General features: G+C 33.6%; 1 protein-coding gene across 2 annotated transcripts in view; it reads right to left on the reverse strand.

Annotated features, from left to right (window-relative positions):
• LOC111059935 (alpha-N-acetylgalactosaminidase) overlaps positions 1-12,934 on the reverse strand; it is a 90,023-nt gene that overhangs the window by 42,426 nt on the left and 34,663 nt on the right. Inside the window, exon 3 of one of the 2 annotated variants that reach the window (XM_039439252.1) lies at positions 3,433-3,485. The gene's annotated coding sequence lies outside the window, so the exon portion shown is untranslated. Of the gene's footprint in view, positions 1-1,348; positions 1,484-3,432; positions 3,486-12,934 lie in introns of those variants that run through there. The other variant, XM_039439253.1, reaches the window with a different exon arrangement.

A 12,934-nucleotide genomic window follows, 5' to 3' on the forward strand; every position in this document is an offset into this window, starting at 1 on the left:
GCTATTCCCCCTCCCAAATTTAGATAAGGTACACATTCCGAAATAGGTAGAGTCTTTTAGTTGTTCACTTGACAAAATTTTCAGTTTTTCACAAAGATTTTTAAATTTAGATGCTCCAGAACCATTTTTTTAGGAGGAAAATTTCACATCATTATCACTAAAATAGTAAATATTCACATTTAAAAGAAATAATTTTGATTGATGTGATCATGTTATCTATTTCTTAATTTTCATAGTGATGAATCGGAACATGAATTTTCATGGATGTCTAACATGATTCACTCCCTTATAGTTGTCTATAGTTGATTTTTACAAGCAAGACTGTAGCTCAACCTTCATTGGTCAACAGCTAATGGCCTATCATAAGACGTCATCCACAATATATACTCTGCTACTCAATGTTACAAATTAGATAAACATATTACAAGCTATAAAATTATAAATTTGTAATAATTGTTCAAGATTTTGGGAGACGCAGGATATTATATAGTGTGGGTGAAGCCCTCTGATTGACCATCAGTTGTTGACCAATGGAAACTGAACTCTACTGTTATTGGCCGAGATGAGACCATTTTTGGAATACTTGGGCGTGTCTAGTCTCGGCCAATGGCAGTGGAGCTCAACCTTCATTGGTCTTTAGCTAATGGTCAATCGTAGGGCTTCACTCACACATTGAATTCTACTATTCGATGTTTAATGGATATTGATTATGGTTCAACTACTAAAACTAGTATCTCGAATTGTTTTATAAAATTTGCTGTTTCGACATTATCAAGTACAGCAGTTTTCAGTCAATTCATGTAGCTATAACAGAGAAATGTGAGAGAATGCAATTGAAACATGATGATGGTCCAACAACAAAAACTAGTATCATGAAATGTTTTATCAAATTTATTATCTCGACATTATCAAGTACAATTAGTAGTTTTCAATCAATTTATGTAACTATTACAGAGTAATGTGAGAGAATGCAATTGAAACTTGGTTTTATTGGAATGTGAATAACGTAGCTCATAATCCGACTCTTTCAACTCAATTGGCTTTGAAGTTTGAATCTGACGGATTTTTAAATAAAATCACGACTGAGAATCTCCAACATTTTTTAAATTATCCTGTCAATCAAGTTAGTCATCGGAATGCTACAAGTTGAAAGTTCAAGGTTGCATGTATCTATCTATTTATGGAAACAATTTTATTTCTCTGCTCATATTAATTTATTAACCTGTTTCAAAATCAAAACTCGAATAGATAAACTAACTGAATTATTCGTCATCATGAACACTTATTATTATTTTTAGAATCATTTTCATGACATTTATTGAAAAAGTGATAGTTGAAAAATTCTTACCTAGCTCTGGGATTCAAGTTTGTCGGTTGAATCTTGGGAGTCGACTGACTTCTATAGAGATTTGAACAAACTATATATAAACTCAGGGACTCTCTTGAAACGTTTTTCCAATTATTGGTAAATTTGCAAGATAATATAAGCTAATGTCTCATGCGGGAATAAAATTCGATTTGTAGAATTGACTTCTCAGACCCCAAATGACTAGAATTCAATTTGGACTCATTTGTCATTCAAATTTCCTGTTCAAGGATCTTTCATACAATGCTTTTTCAATTTTTTGAAACTTTTAAAAATGCACTATTATACTTTTGAATATTTATCAGAACAAAAGTGATTATTCTATGAGCCGGAAACTAGTTGTTGTAGCTCTGTGGTCTCTGAATATTCATCTTTGTACACTACGACTTAAATTTCTTGTTTGTTTAGGAAATTTCTGTCCCTGAACAAACACTTCTAGTGAAAATATTTGGGGAATATTTAGTAATATTTCTGGCATTTGTTGATTTTCGATTCACTCTACACAGTTTACAGACTGATCGAGCATCGAAGTTATGTGGATAATTTTATCTGTGATATATTTTACTAAATATAGTTGAGTGAAGTTCTCTAGAATTACTTTTTTGAAACTGGATAGCTTAAATTTTGATATTTTCTTAGCGATAGCTGATAATTATCTTAAACGAACGTTCAGTTTCGAATGTATTGTATTGAAGCTTCTTATACTGTCTACTTTTCATTTAGAAAGAATAAGATGAATGTTGCCAATGCCACTATATTCAAACCACTCTATTTGATCAGAATAAATTTAAATAAAAAAACAGTTTTATTCACCAAATAAACGTCTTATTCTTTCAATCATGGAGAAACACCACAATATCTCCTCTCATACGATCAAACTACTTTTCATTTGTTTGTAAATTGTTGGTTGTAAACTTATATTGTAAACTCTCAATAAAATTGTTTTTCAAACCTTAAAGTTTTGACCATCATGTTGAACATCACAACATATCAACCACACATAACTCATATCACAGATCTTTCTCATCTTCCACATTGGAAAAACAATAAATCTCGCATGATATAATAACAATTATCATGTAAATTATATGCATTCATAACAATTAGACAACGAAATCTATTGAGTGCATAGTCTGGAAGGTGTGATACTTATGCCATGTCCCCATTCTATTATTTATAAACCGCAGTTATGTAACCTGCAGTGACATACCTGTTACATTGTTATGTAAGTGAATAATTTGAGCCCATCTGTGATCTGGCAGACATGTTACGGACTTTGACTTGGTCGCCTCTCTTGGTTGCGAAATTAGATTGAGAAGGGCTTGCGACTTTATAATGTATGCTAATATTGAGCTGGAAGTGCCAAATTGAGAAATAAATCAGATCAAGTTGGGAATGAATTATGAATGTGAGTTGTTAGAGGAGTATCATACAGTCAACTTGAAATTAGGAGTAGTTATGATTTCTTAAGCCTTAGAATCACTCATCATGAATTCAAATTGTTTTTATGAGGAAGTTAATAGTATTTATTCATTTATTTATTACATTCCACAGTCACAATATCAAATTAATGATTGGGAGAGAATCTACAGGATAAACCCAAAACTGTTTCTCTCCCTAATTTTATAAAAATAGTCCAAATGACAATATTAAAATCACTTTAAAGATAGTTTTACATTTCAACATGCATGGTAAAAGTAAATTCTTATGACTTTTGTTGGGGAGTCCCTTGCGGGAATGTCACACCTTACCCAATATATATACATATTATAAGCCGTCAATGGGCCTTACGACTGTCAAACTTCAGCCGGGACCGACAATTCAACATGATCATCCAATAACATGAGAGTGAATTGGTTAAATTTTTCTGGTGATAAGTGGGTATGAACCCGGGATCTCTAGGCTGCTACGCAAGCACTCTATCCACTGGGACCACGGATCTTTCCTTAACATCCACTTTGCTTATGAAAGAAAATATTCTTCTGTTTCCCTGAATTTAAAACTTTCATCATGAATTAACTTTGATGTTTGTTTGATAAAATCCAAGTGAGGAGATTGTGACTCACCAATTTTTGAGGTATGGCAAAGAAAACAGTGTCCAAGAATGATCTGGACGTTTCTGGAAAAAATGAAACGACAATTTATAACATTTTCATATCTTCAGTTTGATGAGTTATTTTGAAAATAAATCAAATAGAGTATTGAACTCGAATCTGAGAGACCATTTTATAAAGCAAGTCAATACTCAATATTCTTGGAATTGAATTACCATAAATCCCATACTATTGATTATACAGTATATATAACAAATAATTAGAGATAGACAATAAAAGTAAAAGGGTAATGAGAAGAAACATTCTGTATCATTACATGGACAAATAGTTCTCATATTTATGATTCCATTTCCATATAACAAACTGATGACATTAGCACATCAACCATAATAAATAATATCAATTCATTAGAGATTCATAGATCTTTCCAATCTGAAATAGTAAATTTTGTCGAAATTCGATGTGTTGCAGTTAGGGAAACCACTTTCTCGGAGGACTTGCCAATAATTATTGTTCATTCTCTTCATTATTTATGCAGCTCCGTTGCAATTCATTGACATTTGAGGTTAGAAAGTGACATTCTCCACAACTATTCCAACTTCCTCAAGTTCCGTAAGTCACCAAAGTCATGTTCACCAATAATTGTATTGCAAGTAATTTTAATAATTACAATTACAATTGCTATTTACATTAGCGATTATTGCTTCAATCAACAGCATTCACTCTCTCATTAATTCCGCGTTCTCATGTCCGCTGTGAGAGATTGCTAATTAAGATCTGTCATTTGAGTTTGAGGTGGTAATCATTTCGATAATTGTATGTGAAAGTTTAGAGAATTGACGATTACGAAATCTCGCCTTGAATATGTTTGATCGTGAACGATTACTGGGAATGTTGACATGGTAACTGAGCTTCACTTTAAACTGTCCTCATTGGTTGAATGTTTTCACTAATTTATTAAAACAATTCGATATACCAGTTTCGGTTGTTACACCATTATCAATATCTAGTGAACTGAAAGCTTGAACATTGAGCAGAATACATAGTGCGGATGGAGCCTTACGATTGGGCTATAAGGTTGGGCTGTATACCAATGAAGGTTGATCTCTACTGTCATTAGCCAAGACTAGAAAGGTATGGGATACTTGAGCGTGTCTTGTCTCGGCCAATGACAGTAGAGCTAGCTCAACCTCCATTTTTCCACAGCTAATGACCAATTGTGGTGCTTCACCCAAAATATTCTAGGTTACTATAATGTTCGAGGTTTCAGTACACTAGAGATTGATGATGATGTTACAACCGTTACTAGTATTTCAAATTGTTTTAATAAATCAATGAAACAATAAAAAAATTCTACTCGACAATATCAAGTCATTTACATCCAATATGAATTCATGTATTGTAAGATTACGTAGATTTTTGTAATGTGATACTATCTATGTATTGGTTGCAAGGTTTATAATATAATATCCTATTATTGCCAGGGTTGAGTCAATAAAATGTCTTGATTTGATTATGAAATTCTAACAATTGATGAAGAAGCATAATTTTAAAACAAATTCTGTCGGGAAAATTATGAAAAAGAAGTGGGAGAAAAGAAGAATAAAGGTACGTTAATTGAAAAATGTCTCTCTTCCGAAGACATTCCTTGAGTATATTTCTCTGAAGTTTGTAAAGAACAAAATCGCGAACCATTTTAGTCAAGCACTGTAAAAAAAAAATGAATTTCTTTGAAATTCTCGCAATTTGAATTTTGAGTAGAATTTATACGTGTATGTGAGTGATGAGGAAAAGACAAGATAATGAGAAAAACTTCCACGAGTAGGATTTATCTAAGTAATAGCCATAGACCAGCATCAAACCAACTTTTTTCTCGATATTACGAAAATAAATAATGAAAATACGTAACACTGGTCAAGAAAAATATAACTCTTCCCACACTTTTCACTTTCCTTTTCAAGAATGTTTCGTGCTTCTGTAGTTGATGAATTATTCACTCTGCTACCAGAGTGTGAAACTCGCGCTGATTGAAAGGTTGATATTTCAACAGACCTGTCAACTCGTGGGAATTCTGGTAAAAGTCAACAGGATCTGTCCGATGCAAATATGCTGTCAATCCCACAATATTTCGGCCATTATCGGTTGGCTCATCTCTATAAAACTCGTTCAATCGTTTCGGTTTCCCGGCGCAGAATGATGCCAGACTTGTAAATGTCAAGGCTTTGATGCACCGATGTCATCCTCATCCCGAAACCCAGTTTTGTTGTAATGAAAATATCAATAATATCATCACGACGATTTCTGTTTCGCCTTTAACGGGTCGCTTACATAATACAGATCGTTCGAGAAGTGTATACATTTTTTGAAGTACACGGCTGAGATGACAAAGAGAGAGAGAGAGAGAGAGAGAGAGAGAGAGAGAGAGAGAGAGAGAGAAAGTGTGTGTGTGTGAGAGAGAGAGTGTGTGAGAGAGAGAGAGTGAGAGATGACAAAGTTTCATAATACCTGTCGATAGGTTGCATCCAGAGTTGGCGTAGAAATATTATATTGAAGTGAATTTCTGGTTTTATAACTTTATTACTAGTAGACTACCCACTTGTGAGTTGTTTGGATGCAATATAAAATAATGTGAATATGAAAAATAACATATATTTAAATATAAATGTTTCATAGACCTGTCTCTATTGAGGAGCCACACCACTTCAAAATATGTCATCGTGTTTAAACCTCAAATTCTTTTTCGAATAGATTATTTTGGTTCCCATTGATCTTAAAATTATGGGGCGGGAACACCTTGAAGTGGAGTTGAAATAAACACAATATGAAATAACTTATTTATTTAGAATATTGAATGATTGAAGCGAACCACTACGGTGGTAGTGATTGAACTCAATCGACCTGAATTGAATAATAAGGAACATGATTCTAATGAAGTTCAGAGTTGTCAGAATATCGTAGAGAACTGTATTATTTATTGATTGATTACTGATAGAGTTATTCTGTTTGAAATGATTGAATTATTGAAAGCTGGAGATGAATATAATTATTGTAACTAGTAGTTCTGTGAACAGTAGACCTCGCGCTCAGTAAGTTGCATTGACCTGTTATTATGTTTTCTCAAAAATTAATAAATAATTTATCACTCTAAAATGTCTAGAAAAAATCCTAAATAAATATAAAGCTTTCTGTCCTATTGTACCGTGACGTGTCGTCCCGGAATGTGAGTGTGAGCGCTGTTATCAGGTCTGGCTGCAACTGTCTACAACGTTGATGGAAAGATACAATTTTCAAGATGTTCGATGTTTTTGAACGGGTAGTATTATAGTCCACTAGACAGCTGATTTATGATGAATAATAATTCTATAGTCTGATTTTTACGGTTATATTGGCGTATGAAGGAGGCTCCTTTTTCCTTTTATATTATCCTTGAAATGCAAAATTTCCAAAAACCTTGTATATCCGTCGTCGCGCAATTTAAAAAGGAACATAACATACCTTTCAAATTTCATGAAAATCTATACAGCGTTTCGTCATAAATGCGCAACATGAAAATATATAAACATATAAACATTTAAGCATTAAGAGAAACGCCAAACCGTCGACTTGAATCTTAGACTTCACTTCGCTCGGTCAATAATCAATAATACTATTTTTATTCCTCACTTGTCAGTATTCATTCTTTCGTCATAAGAATGAATCATCTGTTTTCACACATGAAATTTCATGTAAACTGAACGATAGGAAGTGATGATATTGATGATTTGCGAATCAATACAAACAGTATCTAATGAACTAATGAACCACAGTTGACTGGAATATTGGATACAATCGTTATGTCCATCGATGTCTCATCACCATCATGTTTCACAGGTATTTTGTGGTTATAATCACGTTATATACAAGAAGACGGTAGATGTCACGCGCATGTTTGTACTGAATTTCTGGTGTAGATGACGTAATTTTATATTCAATCATCTGTTTTTAACAAATAAGTTTCATAAATAATTATTGTCAATAGGTGTTAAAAATTTCGGTTGGTGGCGGTGACGTAATCTAGCTAGCTGGCCACTGCGCACACATTTCATGACCCTTACCGTTTTCATTTAAATACAGTGGTTATAATCATAACGAGATGAAATTATAGATCAGTTGGCCCACTTCTATTGATTTCGCAATATCGTCACTCCCCCTTCACCTAGGCACTACCTAGCAACAAAACAATATTGGAAAAATATGATGGACATAAATTTCATCACTTAATACGAATTCAATTGGGTATCAAAAAATCGGCAATCAAAAAATGTGAAAAAATATGATAGACATTAATTTTATTATTTAATACGAATTCAATTGGCAGGAAACAGTAGGCTAGCACGGAAACTGGTTGTCATCAACTATTCTTATAACGCAACGGTCCCACGATGCCACGGAGATAGGCACTTATTTTATTTCACAATTTTTTCTGAGCATCATTTTTTACGCGTGGCTTGATGCTTGCCAATCTGTTTACTCTGACATTTCCCCAGTTTTTCCGAGAGGTGAAACCGGAAAATTACTGTCCTCGAATCGGAAACGATTTTTCCGGGGAGTTGAGTGATTCTGGAGTACCGTTCGAAGAGACCGTTCAAGAATTTTTTACCAAGTCCAATGATTTAAGATAGTTTCAATAGTTCTTCTTGTGAAATCCACAGTCTGTATTAAAAACTTTGAGCAGATTATCATCTAATTAAGTGAATGTATACTAGGATTTTCCCAAGTAATTGGTACAATTATTTTACTTGAGTCTATGAAAATAATTTTTACTTTCCTTGTCCTATTACCATAGGTAAGGAAAGTAGGAAAGTATTTCTTTCCGAAAAAAATTAAGGTACCCCAATTTCTAAATTTCTATACGTTTCAAGGTCCCCTGAGTCCAAAAAACTGGTTTTTGGGTATTGGTCTGTGTGTGTGTGTGGTGTGTGTGTGTGTGTGTGTGTGTGTGTGGTGTGTGTGTGTGTGTGGTGTGTGTGTGTGTGTGTGTGTGGTGTGTGTGTGTGTGTGTGTGTGTGTGTGTGTGTGTGTGTGTGTGTGTGTGTGGTGGTGTGTGTGTGTGTGTGTGTGTGTGTGTGTGTGTGTGTGGTGTGTGTGGTGTGTGTGTGTGTGTGTGTGTGTGTGTGTGTGTGTGTGTGTGTGTGGTGGTGTGTGTGTGTGTGTGTGTGTGTGTGTGTGTGTGTGTGTGTGTGTGTGTGTGTGGTGTGTGTGTGTGTGTGTGTGTGAGTGTGTGAGTGTGTGTGTGTGTGTGCGTGTGTCCTTTCACTATAAGGATCCGACACGAACAATTTCGATCAAATGCAATTCAAGATGGCGGCTAAAATGGCGAAAATGTTGTCAAAAACAGGGTTTTTCGTGATTTTCTCGGAAACGGCTCCAACGATTTTGATCAAATTCATACCTAAAAAAGTCATCGATAAGCTCTATCAACTGCCACAAGTCCCATATCTGTAAAAACTTCAGGAGCTCCGCCCCATCAATGCAGATAGATTCCCAATTATCAGGCTTCAGATACAATTGAAACAATGAAAATTAAGTGGAGTAGATTGAGCATGATAATCTCTACAATTAATGTTTAGTAACATTTCCACCTAAAATTGAAAATAAGCTTTAAATTCGAGAAAATGTGATTATTCAATTGCAAATTATTGTTGATTCTATTAAATTATTCACTATAAGAGAGATAGCAGACCTCATGTGTGTCTCCAGCGTTATTGCCCTGTCACCAGCTGGCTCAAATATTTGAATAGTAGACTTGAGATGCGCGGGAACACTAGCGTCAGTGATCAATTTTCATAACGGCAAGGAAAGTTGTGTGAGTGCGCCACACCAGATTTTTCTATTTCTTTTGACTTAATTTTTATTACACTATGATTTTCCTTGATCTTTGTATGGGATTTAACTTTACCGAAGATTTCTTGGAAAAGAGATAACTGAAGTATACATGAGGTAGACATGAGTAGACATGAATGTCATACCTTCTTTCTCTTTTTTTCATCAATCTTGGATCACATTTTATTGTACAGTTCACATTCAGTTTCTACACTTTTAAATTACTCGTACAATAACTGATAGAACGTTTTGTTTCTCAATCATAAATGATATAAAGCCATGTCCACACTGAACAAATGTACGACAGACATGTTTGTTGAAACAGTTAGGGCAAATTTTATTATGTTTGACAAACAATGTTTGCTCGTGGCAAGTGTGGACGCGTCACCAAACAAAATATTTTGTAAGTGGGGAGAACAGGTTTTATGTTTTACAGCAAACACTGAAAATTTTTGGAAAAACAGTAGTTTTTTGTTTGACAAAAAATGATTGCTCATATATTTTAAAATGTTTGTCCCTGAGCCCCTCAACAAACATGTTTGCCGAACATTTATATCGAACAGTTGTTTAGTGTGGACACGGCTTAATAAGAGACATAAGTTATTGGATGTTAAAATCGCAATTATAGGAGAATCGCCACTGTTTCGTTCACTTCTTCTGTTTTAACTCAATCGATTCTTGATGTATCCAATAGTACTCAAATTTCAAGGTATCTCAATTATTGAGATATTCTACAAGATAGTTTGCTTAACAAATTATGTTTACTTTGAAACATTTTTAAAACTTCAAGGGTTTGAAACCAAGATCATTTGACAGGCTCCTGAACGCTCATAAGTTCACTATCTAGAACTGATTCTTCAAGTCCAAATGTTCATGACTGTAGACTTTTAGCAGGAGCTTTCACATTTCATAAAAAAGTTCTTTGACTCTTCAAACTCTGCGAACAAACTTGACCTTCCATGCGGGAGAAAATCATTGAACACTTTTGAAGAGACAGTGAAACTGTTCATAAAAGCTTCAGGTCTCATAAGAAAAATAGAAAATGACAATAATTTGCATTACAAAATGGCTTCTGGTCAGGTCTGTCAAATAGTACTAGTAAGTTCTGTGTTCCAAATAGTACTCAGTTGTTTCATAGTGTTTCTAGACTGTGTATTCCAAATTAAGGTTTAAAGCAGTTTTGGGCGAATGCATTTTGTTTTTACCTGCATTGTATCTATCGTCTATAAATAAATAGAATAAAATAAATAAAACAGTTATTTGAAGTCGCCAGGATGGAGAAGTTAGAAAATTAAAGTTTATGTTGGAACACAGTCTTCCCAATTTTGTTTTTAAATGTTTGGAACGCAGTCTTTTCATCTTTCCAAATTTGTTTTTGATTGAATTTTGATGAAATTTTCAGTTGTGTTGTTTCAGTTCAGGCTTGGTTATAGTTTTGTTTCAGTTTTAATCACAAATTCCAGCTCATGAAGTTTAAGCAAGTCAACTAACTATTATCATTTGCTGTATTTAGCAACTTATGGTATTCTTTTGAAAGTTCAATTGTGATATAATAAAATAGTTGAATAATTATACATTTCGACGAGAGCATCGTGAAAATATAATAGCAAATTTTTGGCAAACCAGTCTAGCTAACCCCCTATATTCTGACACACTTCTCTACTTTTAACCACGTCGTCCATCACATAGGAAACCTAATCTGTGCCTGACCGTAGCCTTATTACTGATGTGAACTCGATTGTCTCTACTTGCCCAAACCCAGTGATTAGTAAAAGAGAGCCAATCAAGATACAACACACACATACAGCAACAAAACCTGTTGCAAGCCGTTGCACAACAAGTTTCCACATTCCTTGCAACCACACTTTACTTTTTACTCTACTTTTACTTTCGTTTACTCTGTTGTACCGTATTAAAACTGTTCCGTTTTTCAACTTTTATGGAACGGTCAATCAAGTCGGTTTAATTGGACATCTAATAGGAAGAATGACGAGGAAACGTTATTCCTTCTGCTTTTAATCCTTTCTTCTGTCTCTTAAATCTTTCTCAACTCTTTCTCCTAATGAACAAATTGCATTTGACAACGTGGTTTTGTAACAGCTATAAAACTGCAACCTGTTGCTATACTGTAATTACTGTTATTGTACCTACTCAGTGGTAAACCTTTTTAAAAATATAGATATGATTGATGAGGATGCTGTTACTATAGAGCAATTATTCTCATTTTACTCCTCATAACTTTTCTTTGGAGAATGTATCTGTATCTATAATGTCAGTAGTGATATACATCCAATGTAACTGATATTGAATATCACTGATTCAAGATTGCAAAGGACGAAAAAAATATAAATAGATTTAAAAGAGCAGTACAGAATTGGCTATATGATACTGGCACCAGACCGAGGAGCTCATTGTAAATAGGATAATGGATAAAGTACTGTCATCTTTTTATAATATACTTATAAGTATTATATTCTACCTTCAATTTCATTTCATTTCATTTATTCATAGACAATAGATAAAATGCAGGTAAAAACAACAGGCATTCGCCCAAATCTGCTTTAAACCTTAATTTGGAATACATAGTCTAGAGGTTATGTAAGATGTTACCTTAATTCACACACTCTTTTGAGTCCAAAAGAAGTATGTACTACAATAATAACTAACAAACCTCTATAACTAAAATTACTAACTAAATTTTTTATACATGTTTTAGAAAAGAATATTATGATCACCCCGACACATATTATTATAGTGGGGTATCATAATTAGAACTAAGTTTAGTATTAGCAACTTCCGTATGTATAATAATTATAACAACTATGTATATGTTTTGTCAATAAACTCCTCTGGTTGCAATTCATTGGCAATAAGAGAAATTATTATTATTATTATCAATATAGATTATGTTGGTCATGCTATTCATATATACATACATACGGTTCCCGTAGATGAGGTTGTGGCTATTCAATTATTGTTTTCTGATGTGAATTTACTGTTTTAATCTTTGAAGATATGTTATTTAGTATACTAAAAAATTTTAGTAATCTTACACAATTGTTTCGTGTAAAAGTTTCCAATTAGAATTTATGCAGGCTTGAGTAATATTATCATAGAGTGCATTTAATGAGCAAGTTTACCAAGAGAACATTGAAAAGTTAGTCTACAATGTAGGTCTATACTTTGTAGTTTACAATGTAACTACATTGTAGATCATATGCAGATAGAACAGATAAAAAATATTATATAGTAATTAGCTTATTCGAGCTCACACATTCAGATTATTTGTCGCAATTGGTTACTCAACAATGATAATATGTAATCAACATTTCAGATGATATAGCATTAGGTAACAGACAAAACCTGGCTGATTTCAAATGAGGAAATTGAAGAAGATCGAAAAAGGATTGACAAAAACTTTTCAAGATGGGCATCAACTATTTTTTGATGCAACAAGAAAAATGATCTTTTCCTCGCAATTTATTTTTTTTAAGTAGGCTTCTGGCTACATAGAACTGGAGGAATAGAATGTGAGGCGCGCATTTACAGTTTCCAGGATTCCATCGGTTACTTATGATGACTTATGATGGGCATGCGTAACTATTTTGTTAATCGGTGATATTGGAAGAAATCTTTTGTAGCTATCCAAAAA

Source organism: Nilaparvata lugens, chromosome 12 (genome assembly GCF_014356525.2).
Source record: "Nilaparvata lugens isolate BPH chromosome 12, ASM1435652v1, whole genome shotgun sequence".
NCBI classification, from domain to species: Eukaryota; Metazoa; Arthropoda; class Insecta; order Hemiptera; family Delphacidae; genus Nilaparvata; species Nilaparvata lugens.